The sequence below is a fragment of the Adiantum capillus-veneris genome, chromosome 26 (genome assembly GCF_014529385.1).
Source record: "Adiantum capillus-veneris isolate H3 chromosome 26, ASM1452938v2, whole genome shotgun sequence".
Taxonomy (NCBI): domain Eukaryota; kingdom Viridiplantae; phylum Streptophyta; class Polypodiopsida; order Polypodiales; family Pteridaceae; genus Adiantum; species Adiantum capillus-veneris.
Window position 1 is genome coordinate 24,091,169 of NC_140956.1, and position 15,647 is coordinate 24,106,815.

A 15,647-nucleotide genomic window follows, 5' to 3' on the forward strand; every position below is an offset into this window, starting at 1 on the left:
GGAGTTCCAATGTGTGAAAACCATGGCAATCCTTGACAGTGAAGCCGGCATTGCTATCGCAACGAAAGAGATCTGGAGAAAATGGGAAAAACTACCAATGAGGTCTACTAGGATGAAACTACATATTGCAGAGGGACACATGGAAAGGCCCATAGGACTTCTAGAAAAAGTAGTTGTTACTTCTTGTGGCATTGAATATGAGGAAACCTTTTCTATTGTTGACTTTGGCAAGAAGAACAATTATGATATCATTCTAGGAAGACCATTCATGCGACAATTGAAAATGGTTTAGGACTAGGGGTATGACCATATCTACCTGAGACATATGGAAACCACGACAAAAATAAATCTTAAGAACCATAGTTACAAGGATGTGACAAAAACCACAATAGAAGAGTTTGATTCTACTAGCGTAATCGGATTAGAACTTCTAGCATGGTTGGGTAAGCCTAAATAGCTGTGGATGTGTGGAGCTTCATAATGCAACAATTTAAAGCAAGATGAGTGTATTCTAGAAAGTGAAATTGAAGATAAGGATTATATCACAGAATCCTTTCTTGAGGAAGCGTTAGAGACACTTGAATGGGAACACATCTTGGCTAGTCCAGATGTGTGCACTATTCAAGACAATCCAACAACGAAGTTTTGTGATGAGATGGCTATGTTGTCGTTCCTTATTTTGTAGTGTGTAATCCATGAAAATGAAGACAAAGAAGAAGACAAGTTCTATGTTTTTGTAGAACACTTGGAGCTTCAAGAAGATGCAGACAATGAAAATCCAGACAACCTAGCAGGTGACATGAAGAGCACTTTAAGTAATGCATGATTTTATGATCATCCATATCAAAGCCCTAGGGACCAATGTCATCGCTACAAAAAAATTTGCATCAAAAATGGATTCCAAAATCCTAAGTGAAAATGCAATTGCAACAATCATCCTCATATGTGGCTCCCATACATGAAAAAATGACCCAACAAAAAAGAACACAGCCATGTCAATGAGCTACAAACGCTCTAATCAAGTGGATATGCAAGTCATGCCAGAAACAACCACCCAAGAGCAAGGAAACAGTAACTTTTCATAACCAGTCAAACCACAAAGGGAAAGTACTAGAATGCAACCTTGAGAATAGTAGCAACAATGATGATTCTTTTGACATCCCCTACCATGCACTCAAGTCATTTTCATACTAGCGGCTTCCACGACAATTGAGGAAGGCCAAAAGCAAAGAATGCATTGTCGTGTAGTGGCACGTTCATAATGTGAAATTAAAATATCTACCTCACTCTCAATGCTTTTGTAATGTGGGACCGAATGCTATAATGTACATAGTGTGATATGCAAAAATAAATGCCATGGTTGCAGTAGTGTACATACTTTGTCGGGTGGGCGAGGCCCTAGACGTGGCACTATGGCATGATTTTTCACATAAATATATGCCTAATTTATCAACCACTTCAAATCTAGGCATGACAAACACCAATGGCACAATTGTCCTTGCTCCGAGTTGTGTTGCTAACCAGGAGCCAACTCACTACAAGTTGTAGACATTTTCTCACTTTAAGGAAAAGGTCCTTTTTCTACCCTCATTTGCACCCTAATGTACTAGGGTGTAAGGCTTTGCATCCAAGACATACTCCTGAGTCGAGGAAAGATGGGGTAATGGCGGCCAAGCAGTGAGATGTTGGCCCTTTTTTTGCGATCACCAATACATACAACTAGGTGACTACCAAATCTTGATTGAGCTTCCCGAGAAGCATTAATTAGATAAGGTGGCATTTTGTACAAGAATTTCATGTCTTCAAGATGAATATATTGTGATAAGAGGTTCATCCCTGGCTTTTGAAAGAGGAGGGTTAGAGCCATTGTGGATGTCCAACCATGATAGAAGTTGAATAAGTTCTCACAAGGATGACCATATAGACAAGGACAAGAAGGTTAATGCAATATCATCTTGCTTTCATTCATTATGACTTTTGTGGAGATTTTCACATCATTTGTTTGACCATTGCATTCAAGGTTCATAATGTGCCAAGTGTGCCCGAGAAGTACGATTGGTTGTCTATGCTAGACGGGGCTTGCTAGTGATGGTCAGCCATGCTACCACCATGAGTGGTTGTGTTCTTACCCTTCTTAGTCTAAAATAGAGCAAGCACCCTCTTGACACCCTTGCTTTGAGAACTTGCATTGATATTTGTAGATATTTGTATGTGCTACACGGTAGCATTGAACCTCCTCCTTCTCTCTTTGCTTATTCTCTATCTTATCGATCTTCCAAGCAACCTTAAATAGAGATCAGGAAATAAGACGTATGCACAACAAAACACCTCATTATTTTTTAAAGAAGATTAATTTTATTATTAAAATCAAATGAAAATTTCTTTTAATGTATCGGGTATAACACGAAGAGATATCACTTACAAAGACATGAAGACAATTTGCATATTTACGTCTTTTAATATTGAAGTAGTAGCATGATAGTTCAAGATGATCATTCCCTCTTCAACATAGTGGAAAAGCATGCCTCAATGCCATCACTTGTGGTGAGTGTTGATAGATGTCGTGAGCTAATTAGTAAGCAAGAATTGTTTTGAGAGTCTTGTTCTACTTGGAATATTACTTGTTTTGCCTCACACAGCCAAGTGTAAAATCAAGCTAAGTCTGATTTCTTTCTATTTTTTTACATCACTAAGTGCATTTGATGATTTAATTAAGCATAAGACTATTTTTTTTAAAGGTTACATGAAGTGCACTTCAATGGAGTTTTTCAATCTTTGGTATACAATTGCATTAGTAGTACTGAAAGCTCCAAAATTAAGGTGAGTACTACACAAAAGAATTTATACACAAGCAGAGATCCAAAAAGTTATCATGATAATAAATTATGCGCCCCCCCCCCCCCCCCCCCCCACAAAAGATGTTGGATTAAAATCAATGGATGCAATAAGAATGTGGCACCTAAAGTATAACTATTCCATTCATGTGCTCAATGGATAAAGTATAAAGGATAAAAGTAAATTGTTTGGATAACATGTGAAATGGCCAATGTATCACTAGAGAGCTTTCTAAGTCCAAATAGTAAAGGTTTTTCCACGTGTGGGTCAACTCTCCTAGAAACAACTTACAAGCGAGTCCCTTCCTTACCTTAAGTTACTTCTATAAAGAAGCATAGATGTTGAACAATTTTTTAAAACCAACACTTGGGTTGAGATTGCCAATTAGTGCTAGCAGTGTCTTAAATGTCTTATTCTTGAATTGAATCCTTATACAAGGCACTCTCTTGTGCCACCAATGAAAGATTAAAAAGATCTCCTCTTCTAAGCTTACTTTCTCCAAGGAGACCAGGAAGGCACAAAAATTCACCTTCTTCTTTCCTTTATTAGAGAAAATTTATGTAGTGGGATGGGCCATCTCGTATGAAGGACGAGCCTTGAGATCTTGGAAGTTGCCTCTTGTTTTATTTTGAAGGAGGCTTCAAAGGGGAAACTATTATGTTCCTTTCTTATTCGAGTGGTCTCTGATAAGATGACATTGTGACTCGAAATGGAAGCAACATTATGCCTATAGAAAATCGATTCTAGAAGCTTGACAGCATCATCCATTCGAATGAGAATGTGCTCATGGAGGTCTTTTGGGGGGTCAAGATCCATTAGAACCCAAGAAAATGGTGACAAACAACCATCATCTCTAGGGTTATAAGAATTGAGAGGCCACTCATCCTGTCACTAAGAAAAAGTTTCAACCTGAACCCTTTAAATGTCCATTGAGTAAACATCTTTAGATTTTTTATGTTTAATTGATAGTATAGATAGAGTTCCTTGCATGCCATATTTTTTTAAAAATAATGCGTTCTCCTATAGTGTGACCTAGCATTTAATAATAGCTTGGAAAGCTTTTAATGAAGAAAATTAGAAGTATGGGTTGTGTTGGACCCATAAGAAAAAAAGATCTAAAGTTTTGCAAAGAATTCTAACTTAAAAGCTCCCAAAAATTAAGCACTCATGTTCAGGAGATTCTACCAACTTTCATACAAAAATGTGCTCAAAATCACAAGATTCTGTTTTTTTTATTTTGACACTCCGTCTTTTGTTTTTTGGGTATCAAGAGTTGGTCAAAACTCTAGTCTTAGTGTGTACCTAGGGTAAAACCCCCCTTTTGAACACTCTGGTGCAGTCAATTTTTCAAATTTGGTCTCCAAATGCCCCTTGAGACATCATACGTGATATGATGTCCAAGTTTATAGAATTTCAATTTTTCTTCACATAGAACCCTTGCACATGCCCTTTTATATACCCAAAATCAATCAGTTATGCAAAAATATGAACATTGCATTTTTTTCTCAAAAGTAGACTTTTTAGAGATTCTAAATGCAAACCAACACTTCAACAAATAAATCAATGCTGAATAGCTCCAGATCAAGGTCAGATCACCTACCTAAAGCTACTCGTACACATCATATGGGGTTTTGTATCTATGAGTAGAAAAACGCTTCAATACCACACACGGAACTAGCAAACACTTTTATCACCTCAAAAATCACTTTCCCACCAACAACTACTCTAATCTACAAATCTTAACTAAATGTACCTAGTTGTTGTAGACCCTCGGCAAGACACATGCTTCTTGGCTATCCACTTGATCTTGGAATAACCTCTTCCCGATCCACTTAAGAAAATGCTTTCTTTAGCTGAAACTAAAGCAAGCAACCATCACATGAGTGCTAAAAGGAATACCTACCTAAGTCCTTGTCTCCCCCGATAACACCACCTATAAAGTGCATGCAACACAACCTAGATCAACATAATGTCAATCGAGGACACAGATGACATGATAGGCACAGGGAGAGAATTTCTTTAGCTTGTTAGGCTGAGATCATCCCACACATACAACACTCTAGAAGGATAAATAAACTACAATCTAGAATCTGACTACTCTTAACTATGCCACCAACCCACATGCACACAAACAAAAGGAAATTCACTAAATCATACCATAAATGTACAAAACTCAAGGAACACCACCCCATCACTAGGATACACATGTCCCAAAGCCTCTACACTCAAAACCCTCACTCTAGACCCATCTGTAGAAAACGCGTATGAAAACAGAGCACTATTTTGAAAGTGCCCAATATTTCGGTACCTAAGCGTAGCTTATGTTGCCACAATTCTAATAAATACTTGCAAGCAAAAAATATCCATCATTGATACACTTACGATCACAAATAGATCGTAGATGCGTCAACACACGTGCTTCATTCCGCGAGGAATGCTTGGCGTCGATGCATAGCTCTTGCCGAGCCTAGCACAATGGTGTTGTCAGTTCTCCAATGCAATGAGTGAGCGGGAAGTAGTGCCAGGATAAATCTCATGCTCTCTCTCTTCTCTCTCACACACAGTTGACGACAGCTTGAAACTTAGATTATGATAAAGTTCTTTTTACAAAATGACCTAGGTACCTTATATACTAAGGCTACCATAGGTTAAACCTAAAATAAAATTCAATGGATAAGATGGCTATGTATGTATAATTTGGAAGTGTCATTGCACCCCGACTTCTACAACAAGACTAGCTACTAATTACAAATGATGTTCTAACCATAATCGACAATGCTTCATAACTCTCAAACAATAAGTCTTTGTTGAGTTATGTCATGCTGTTGACCCAATAGTCAACACTTAGCTCACTACATGGAAGGGTTTTAAGACAGACTTAGATTCTCACTGATGTGGCTGAGTTAGAATCTAGTGGTCGACTCGTAGAGTGCAGTAGTCATGATGCTACACCTCTCACTTCAGAGTGACCTCTAGGTTTCTCAATTTTAGATCAGCTAAAATCATTGTTTGTACAACGTAGAAACGCAAGAGTTCTGCTCGTCAAACAGAGAGTCGAGAGATGCATAATTTATGACTCGTCATCTTTGCGTGACACATTTTTACTCTTGTGCTTTGAACTCCAAAGACACATCATTGTTCATCACTAAATTACTTGGTGTTGTCTTGGATGTAGATACATACAATATTTGGCTTGCATCTAAGATTGTTAATTTGTCTGGTGATGTTTGTGTTGTGAGTTCCACATAGTTCATTAGGGATTGGATTAAGTCACATCATTGTTCTTATTACATAGAAATATGAGGGTTACATTTGTCTACCTAAGAGTGGAGAAATGCATAACTATGCTCTCTTCATCTTAGCATGAAGCTCCTTGCCTTTATACTTTCTGATCCGTAGATACACCACTCATCAGTGGATGACTTTTTGTTGTCTTGGATGTAAATATGTAAGGTGTTTGACCACAATCTAAGATTGTTAAACTGTGCACTAATGGTTGTGTTGCGCGTTCCACAAACTTCATCAACGATTAGATTACTTAAACTATCAATCAACATTACAACAACGTCCAAGACTTGCGCCCAGGTTACCTCACATAAGCTGGGTTGTTCACTTGTAAGCTTCAATCGTTTATGTGTATTATGTGACATACATAATAGGGTCCAATTCTTGTGATGAGTGCCCCTCACACTCTTGGCCTGTTAATCTATCTCCATCTCTCTGTGTGTGTTCTCCTTTCTATTATACAATGTATGGATTGGAATCATAATATATCATTGTTTGCTATAAATTATGTCAATTGTTTATGGATTAGGGTCATGGCAGGATTCTGATAGTTTACCCTCTCATCTGACAATGTTTATGTTTTTAAATTATATCTTGCAGATATGGAGGATACTAAGCTGACAAACATCAACAAAAATTCACCTTCAAAGTGACAGTACGTCACTTTAATCACATGTCAGAGCCTGAGCTTTGTTGCTGCCTAAACCCCTCTGCTCCAAAGAATTATTACCAGTTCACAAAGGCCTTAGCAAAGTCTGTATTTGAGAAACTTCAGCTTGTATTTATGCCCGTTTCTTTTGACATATCTCTAATGACATCAGGTTCATTATTGAACATGGTCAAGTAGTCTATTGGACAGATCGCAAAGATTTTCTAGGATCTAAAAAATCCAAAAATCATTACTTTGCTAGGCATAGCTACTCGCATACAACTTGTGCAGCAAACGTATACTGAGTTCAAGAGCAAGGAGAAGCTAAAAAGAGAATCAAAGTGCATGAGAGTGGAAGACATCTCTTTTGATGCTACTAAAGAGCCAATAGCTACCATTAAAAAAGAGTCTGTTGCTAGTGCCACTCTCGCTCTCGACCCGTTCTAGCTTCCCCCTATACTGCATCTTTTACCAAAAACTACAATCTTCAACATACAGGCTTCACAGCTGGGAGGAGGGATATGGGGCACACGTGAAGCATGTAGGTGTCAATGCTCATTTCACGTTTTTGGAATGGCGGCCATGTAGAGTAGTTGATAAAAGAGTGCACTGCAAATGGTAGTCAACCTATAGAAGGAAAAATAGAGCTGCTCCAAAAAATAAAATTTTGTCAATATAATAAACACACTTCTTTGCACCCTAAATTATCTACATGCGCACGATTATCTCCACAATGACCTTCACTCTCGCAACATGATGCTTCACTTTGGACAAAAGGGGGTCTATGCAGGCATTGTGAATTGGGGGCTATGTACAAAGACCAAAACAACAACATGCTTTCCTCCTCTCCATGACTTGAAAATAAAAACTAGAAAACAGTTTGAGAGATATTTTCTATGGGGTGCCCTAGAATGCATATCTACCAATCCCCCTCCCTAGAGTAAAGCCATGGATATCTTCTCCATGTGTCATACTAGTAAACGACTCTTAAAGTGCATGTCAGTGCCACAAGAGCAAAACAAAAGGGATTTTTTAAGAAATGTACTTACCCACCTTGAGAGTGGCAAGCGAAACAATCCCTCAATCCAACCTAACATTTTTGATCTTTCTCTCTATCTAAACGGTGCCCATAGAGTGGGCTATGATATTGTAATGATTTTTGGTCTATGTCCAACTGATGATTAAAGTGATGACTTGATTATTGACCTCTTTAGTTGTGCTTGTACATCATATAATTGATCAAGTTATCTTGTCTCTTTTCAACGACATGGTGATAAATATTCTGTCTCTTTCTTGCAGCATGATTAAGTTATCTTGTCTTTTTTTTTTAAGATTGAAAAGTCATGACTTGTTAGCTTCACAATAAGTCTTTTTAATGATGACATATTCACTTGATTGGTAGATATGCAAGAAGAACTTATCCATGTTGAAGCACATGCCATCTACAAGTCAGAGAGAGAGCGTTATGGCCAAGAAAAAGACCTCAAAGCTATTGCTAGAATCAAAGAGGACGAGTCCGGGTTGCAAGGCGAGCCTCTCAACCTTAAGGAGAGAAGGAATCTATGTCCAAACCACTTTGTGTGCCAATAACTATTTCCAATCAGCGGCAATATGAAGGAATTAGTTCATGTAAAGCTATCAAATTTGCAGCACAAAGGACTTGCAACGAGTGTTGCTATGAAGATTCATACGTTGAGAGAAAGTTATGCCAAAAAATAACCAAATGGAACTCTACTTTATACAGCAATGATATGTTTATGACACCCTTGGGAGACATGTAGAATGGTCAGACCGCCCCAAAAATTTTGACATTGAGCATGGTCGGATTATAGAGAAAGTGACAACAAGTCACACTAATAATCCAATGCCTGCACGCAAACGTCCCATAGGTTTGCTTCCTAAAGAATCAAAGATGCTTATTCCATTAGCAAGCCAAGGGCAAGATATTTCATGCCAAGGAGAGACACCTGATATTTTTCCCGACGGAATCCATGAGCTTCAGATTGAGCTATCAAATGCTCGAGCCAATCTGCAACAATATGCATCACTATACGGACCATTGCTAGATCGGGCTGGTCCTTCGCAACAAGAAACTGCAAGCCCATCTCCTGCACTTGAAAGTACTTATTTCAACATAGATGAACTACTCAACAAGCTGACTCAATCTTTGGCTTGAGCACTTCGCTCACTTTACGCTTATCTATTTTGATTTGAAGAAAATGTGAAGTGCTACAATTTTTGTAATCACATCTCGTCATGTATCCCTTTTTTGTATTCTGAATCAAAAAAACTGTATTGTATCTAGCTGTAATTATGACTCTTATTTGCAAAAGTAACTTGAGTGAGTGAGAGAGAGAGAGAGAGAGAGAGAGAGAGAGAGAGAGAGAGAGAAGTGAACATCAAGTAGTGTAACATGGAAATATGTCATAATTTTTGTGTAATCACACTAAGAAAAAATTATAGACCTTTATATATCTTTGTCTCCATAAAACACACCAATCATATCATCAATATCATCCATATGAGAGAATTCTGAAGCTATCTTCCATCCCATATCATTGTCATCGTCTACTTGTGCAGCTATAGCTTCATAGGTTTGAAAGACATTGTACTGCTTTTGTGCTACTCTTGATGCAATGTTCACTGGCTTATGGATATGTCTCATGTTGCAAAAAACATAAACCAAATCAACATTCCATTTAGGGCAAAGCCGGTTTTATTTCTTGGTATGCATAAAGTCAAAAGCCAGCCAATTTCTTTCACAGCTTCCACTTGATGGCTGCAATAGATAGAACCCTAACTACAATGTGTTGCATCTACACTATCTCCCAACCATAGTCCTTCCACCATAGAGGTGCACTTGTGTGTGCAATGGCATCTATATGCCATGGATCCTAGAACATGCCAATTCTATTAGCATAATCAACTCACTGATGAAAAGCAATTTTCCCATCCTCTTGTCCCATTAGTTGAGAGTATGTTGTTTTAAAGTCATTCATGACTTCTTTATTGGCCAAATGTTGGTGCATTTGAAATTCGGGATCCAATACAAATGCAACTATATGTGCCCGAAATGTCCCGCACATGACCGCATTGTATTTTGGGAGTGCCTTCATGTACCTTCATGTGGGAATGCACTCTTAGTAGAAGGGGATCTCAAAGGGTGTAACCAAAGGGCATCTCGACGGGAAACAATTGGATATCAAAGGGTGCCTTTATTTTATATAAGGGAGGAGTCCTCCTTGTACGCAGGATCAGGAACTCTAAGGATAAGCATTCATGGAGTTTGATGTCTTCCTGTCTTTCTCTCTCCTCTATTGACTTTCTTTGTCTGCATCTTGGTGAGCATAGTCTCGTAATAGGCATCCGTGCCTATTACACTTGGCGACCATAGGATTCTTTCTCATGACCTACTATGAGGGCGATGAAGTTGATGAACGCTGTGGGCGGCCCAGATCTATCATGACTTGCCATACCAATCATGGAGGCCAAGGCGGTTGTGGACATATGAAGCAAAGGTTGCAAAGGAGAGTGCAAGGCATTGCACGAGTTGGAGAGCCGGGGAACCACCGTGTTGCAGGCGGGACTGAGATGAGAAGTCACCATACAGGCAAGCTAGGCTACTGTCGGTTGCAAAAGGAGCACGATGGTTGGGAGAAAATGGGGAGCCGCCAGGAAACCCAAAAAGAAAAGAGGCTCCTTGCAGGCTACAAACAAAGAGTCTCCTTGCAGGCTGCCATTTGCAGAGGAGAGAGAATCAGGCCATAGCCATGAGCATCTTGGGGGGGGGGGGGGGGGATTTTGAATTCTATGCAATACAAGGACCCTATGCTGTGAAATGAGCAAGGAGAGAGAGATGGATTGAGAGACGGTGCTAGTTCCTCTTTTCCATAACGCAGGTGTCTTGCAAATGGGTGTGCTTGCACGTGTGCTTGTTCTTCAACACAGGAGGTAGCCGAGCCGTGGCTCTGGCACGCAAATCTGATCAGAGAGCAGCCCTAATCTTGTGCGGATGAGAGTAGCAAAGGGCGGTCTACTGAGCGTGCATGTGCCAAGCGTGCAGCTAAATGGAACAAAGTCGAGTGCGCATCCAAAGAAGAAACAAAAGCAATGGAGCATCTGTGTGGTCAGCGGGCATTGCAGAATGTTTACAGGCACAGTCAAGTTGCCGGTGATGGCCATGGTGGTGCGGTACAACGAGTGGGCGTTGCAGGAGTGGGCAGCAATGATGTTGCTGCTATAGAAGGAGTCGCCATTTCAGGATCCGGTGTTGTGCTTCTTCTTGGCCAATACCCTCCATGACCTCAACCATTTTGCAAAGGACTTCCTCTCCTACTATGAAAGCCTACACAAAATGCGGGGCGGCTTGCATACCGCAGCAGTGCCTCCTCCCCCCTCTAGAGGTTAATAAACAACCCTCCTTTCAATATCACCTTCCACTTATTGTTGTGCGTGGGGAACAAGGCCAATCAACTACCAAATCATCTTGCACATATAAGGGAGTACCACAAAAGGTTATAGAAGCACGGAGAATTTGGTAGTGATCCACATCTAGAGTTCTGGGACTTTGGTATTCAACAAACAGATGGAGAAGTCTTCTTGGTGAGAGAGGAATCTTTGTTGCGGATTGCTGCGCCGAACATGGAATTGAGTACCTAAAGGTATATCTATTGATGGGGACTCCCAAGGTCTGAATCATAGTTTGGGTGCTCTTTCTGCAAACATGCGGCTTGGGCTGAGATTGAAGGTGGGAAAAGGACTTAATGACAAATTGGCTCTCTTAGATGATGATGTTTGATGCTGAATAGGGACATGTCCATGAAGAGCGAATGAAGCGCCTATGACCGGGCATCAAATTCATGAAGGCATTCATGGAGTCTAATGTATTCCTATATTTCTCTCTCCTCTATTGGCTTTTTCTATCTGCATCTTGGTGAGCATAGTCTTGTAATAGGCATCCGTGCCTATTACAGCAGCACCATGCAATGGCATATGCAATTGCACCCATCACTTGTTGGAAGATGTGATTATGGAATATTGGTCCTTTGCACCAAAGCAAACATGCTCTCTTATTTTGTGTAATGCCTCTGACATATACCAATAAACTCGACGAAAGACAAAAGAGTATTTGTCAACTATTTGCAAAAGATCTACAAATGGTTTGGCCAGGGTGACAATTCTCTCTACATTGCACCAAAAAACTTACGAGTTCACAAGCTATGCAAATCTTGTAGCTGCCTGTATATAGCTATGATACTTGTTGAGCCAAGCCTTCCATCGTCTATTGGCTATTGTTTCAATCAAAGCAGGCTTCACTTCTTGCAAGGTAGCAAGAACATAGTATGTGATTGCAAACCTTGTCACACAAACTATCTATAAAGTTTTGTTGGGTGATTTTATTCAAAAAAGAGAATAAAAAAATCGATGCTCTCTAATAAATTCCACCACATGATTTGCATCCAGTATCGTCTATTTTATGACGGCCATTTTACCAAGGTCTTTTAATAGAAAATAAAAATGACGCGTGGCAAATGGCACCCAAGTAATCTCTGGGTACTTAACTTGGATATACCTCCCTACAGCCTTGTAGTTCGATGCATTATATATGATAATTGCAATCACATTATTTGGCCCACCTACCTTTGCTATGGTGCACTCATATATCCTTGCTAGATAATCATTGGGCTTCTCTTTTAAATAGGTGGAAATGGATTCTACAAACATAGACCCTCTAGGGTTGAAAAGCATCACATTGATGAGCAACTTCTTCTAACAGTTTGTCCCATCCATCCAACACTATGGTGCAACCATATGCAGGAACAAAGTATACCATCGTGAACTTGAGGATGACTTTAGTATTTTCTTTAACTCTATCTAGATACTATGTGTGCAATAATAAAAAAGCACAAACCCTTTTCTACATGTGCTCATTAAAGCATCTTGAAATATGGAGTTGTGCATAGCATTGAATGGTATACCGCACGCCACAAAGGGTTGCATCCATTTCAAGTGAAACTCAAGAAACCAGTGCTTATCTAACACTTCATACAACGTTTGTTCATTGGATGATGCTTTAATAACTTTAGTTGAGCTAGGATTTGTTGTTGCTGATGTTGAAGCATGTCCATGAAAATGAGTTGATTGGGGAGTGTGATCATTTTCTTCCGTACGCACATGCTCTGTCCTCTTATTGAAAATAGACATTTCAACATCCACTGCGACTTGTTTGTCATTAGCACTTTTCTTTTTAATTGTAAGAATTTGTACGTCTTGCATTTCAATCAAGATGTATTCTTTTTGGCAGGAAGCTCGTGGATGTAACTCCACTGATGTTCTTTCATCATGTTGACATAAGAATTTAATCTGCCAGACCAACAAATTTACCTGTCAATTTTGGGGTCAAAATTAGCTCAAAGTAGCTAACTACACAAGCAATGCTCTATCAATCAAAATAGTGATCAAAATTTGTCCACATTATGAATTAGACTTGCGCTAAATTATCACAATCAACAATAAACAATGACAGTCTTATTGTTCTTCAATAAACTTTGTTCTTCAATAAACTCATGTCAATCAAATTATATTTTTATGCGCTAAATAACTTGATCACTTCAAACAGAACATTTCAATCACAATGCTCACATTGCAAAATATCGATTCATCTAAAGTGCGGGCTTTTGGCTTTCACACATTAGGATAATCGATAATCTTAATTACTTATTTAAAACAATACAAACAAATCTCATCATCACGTTGCACTATATCGATTTATCTAAAGTGCAAGCTTACGGCTTTCGCACATTCCAGTAATCAATAGTATTAATCAAATCTTGCAACTGATTCTCATTGAAACATGAGGATTACTTGCAAACCTTTACGGTTTTCATATCTATCTGAAGTACGAACATGAGGTTCTCACACTCCACAGTAGATCTTTGAGATCTTATCTATCTATAGTTGTTGTACATGTACGATCACACAGTATGATAGACGGAGCAATTCAAATAAAGATAATTTAATATCAATGTATTTTGACACGATATTCCTAAATTTTAATTCCAATGAGAGCATAGTGTGGTGGCTCTACACAAGACAAAAACAATTATATCTATGTTTACTTTGAGGTGGAAAAATATGTGCACGTCAAAATTGAACCTACCTAAATAAAATTCACCTCTATTCTATTACGTTTTGTAGATTGATAACCTCATGTGAGAATGTACTCTACACACAATGACAATCTCTAAATTATACACTAATTCACTTTCACATTTCAGTAAACTGAGCACGTAGCAAGTGTATCCTAAAAAATAAACACCTTGTATGAGTGATAGTTTGAGCTCCACACAACATACAAAGCTTAAATAATTTGAACCTAAAAGAAAGAATCAATCAAATTTAAAAAAACATTAAATTGATTTTAAACAAAAGACTTTAAAACTATTTTAAATTTAAGTAATTTTTGAATTATAGATACTTTCATTTTTTAATTTACTATTGACATGGAATACCTTTTGTCATGAATATTAATCTGAACAAGGTGCGATGCCGCTATGTATACTTTTTTTTAATCAATTTATTCTTTGAGTGAAAATTACTTTGTGCAAAGTATTTTTCGATTGAAGTTTCTTTTCATAGAAAAACCAAGAAAAAAATCGGTTGCCTGTTTTTGTTGAGACGTGGCACCGTATAATACGCCCGTATAATATGAGGTAATGTAAAATATGCCCGTTTATGATGTATTATATGTATCCCTATAACATATAATGCAACTTAGTCTTGGCGTCTCTTGAACTGTCGCCTTAGAGTATGGATCAACTCTAGACAAATATCTCAAACTGTCTCTCCTTGTGGTACAGAGCAAGCCTCAAATATGCTCAAACAACGGTCCCGCTAGATGAACCAGAGTGTTAGGCCATAGACGAGCTCCCAACACTCCTCTCTCTCACTCCATCACTCCCGTGGAGTAAGCTTTGTAGGAGACTGACCCCCTTCTTTCACTATCGTTCTATTGGTGGAGGATAGCTCAAACTGTAGTGTCGGGCCCGTGATAGTGGACCAAACAGCTACCCTCCAAGTGTACTATTGTTCCGTGGAAAGAGCTGCAAATAGTCAAAGGACATAAAGCTAAACTTGTTGTGCCATAGGATAGTCCCAAAGACAATGACACTGACTCTCCAGAGGATGGTTAGAAGCTACACATGTTGCAAAGAGACCACTATGTACAAGCCATCTCCCCACTAATGTAGATCTATGTGCAACCAGCAACTAAAACAAAGTGACTCGCCGCGGCTGTCTAGCATCCCACAACTTGCCCAAAAAGCTAACAAAAACTGAGTTGTGAGACCCTCCTTCTGCCAATGAGGTGGTGCAACAAGACGAGCCTCTCTCCGTGCTACCAGTATGTGGCATCCCAATTGAATAATGCACTGAAAGAAAGGGACCCTTGGATGGTCAGTTGAGGCAAAAGGGTCCCTCCAAAACCACTCTCCAAGATCCCATTACACTCGTGCCAGTGGGCAGATCTCCCAAGCCCACAACCTCCACTGGCTAGTCTCAAGAGCTAATGGGTCAGGATCTATGACACAAGTCCTCCCACATATGTCCACAACTCAGATCCTCTGAAAACAACACTCGGCAACCTCTGGGGCCTCTACTGAAACTCGGTGTAGATGACCCTCACCCTGTAGCTCAAAAAACAAGGAGGGTGCAGTCTCTAAGCAAGCCCAAACTGTGATGATGAGGACCTCAAGTCACGTGAAGGCCCCCATCCATCTAGGTGCTGCTAACTCAAGAGGTGTGAGCCACTCAACTGGTACTACCTCTGTGATATCCTGACACATGCTCTGCACCCCTCTCATGCCCTGTAGATGGATGC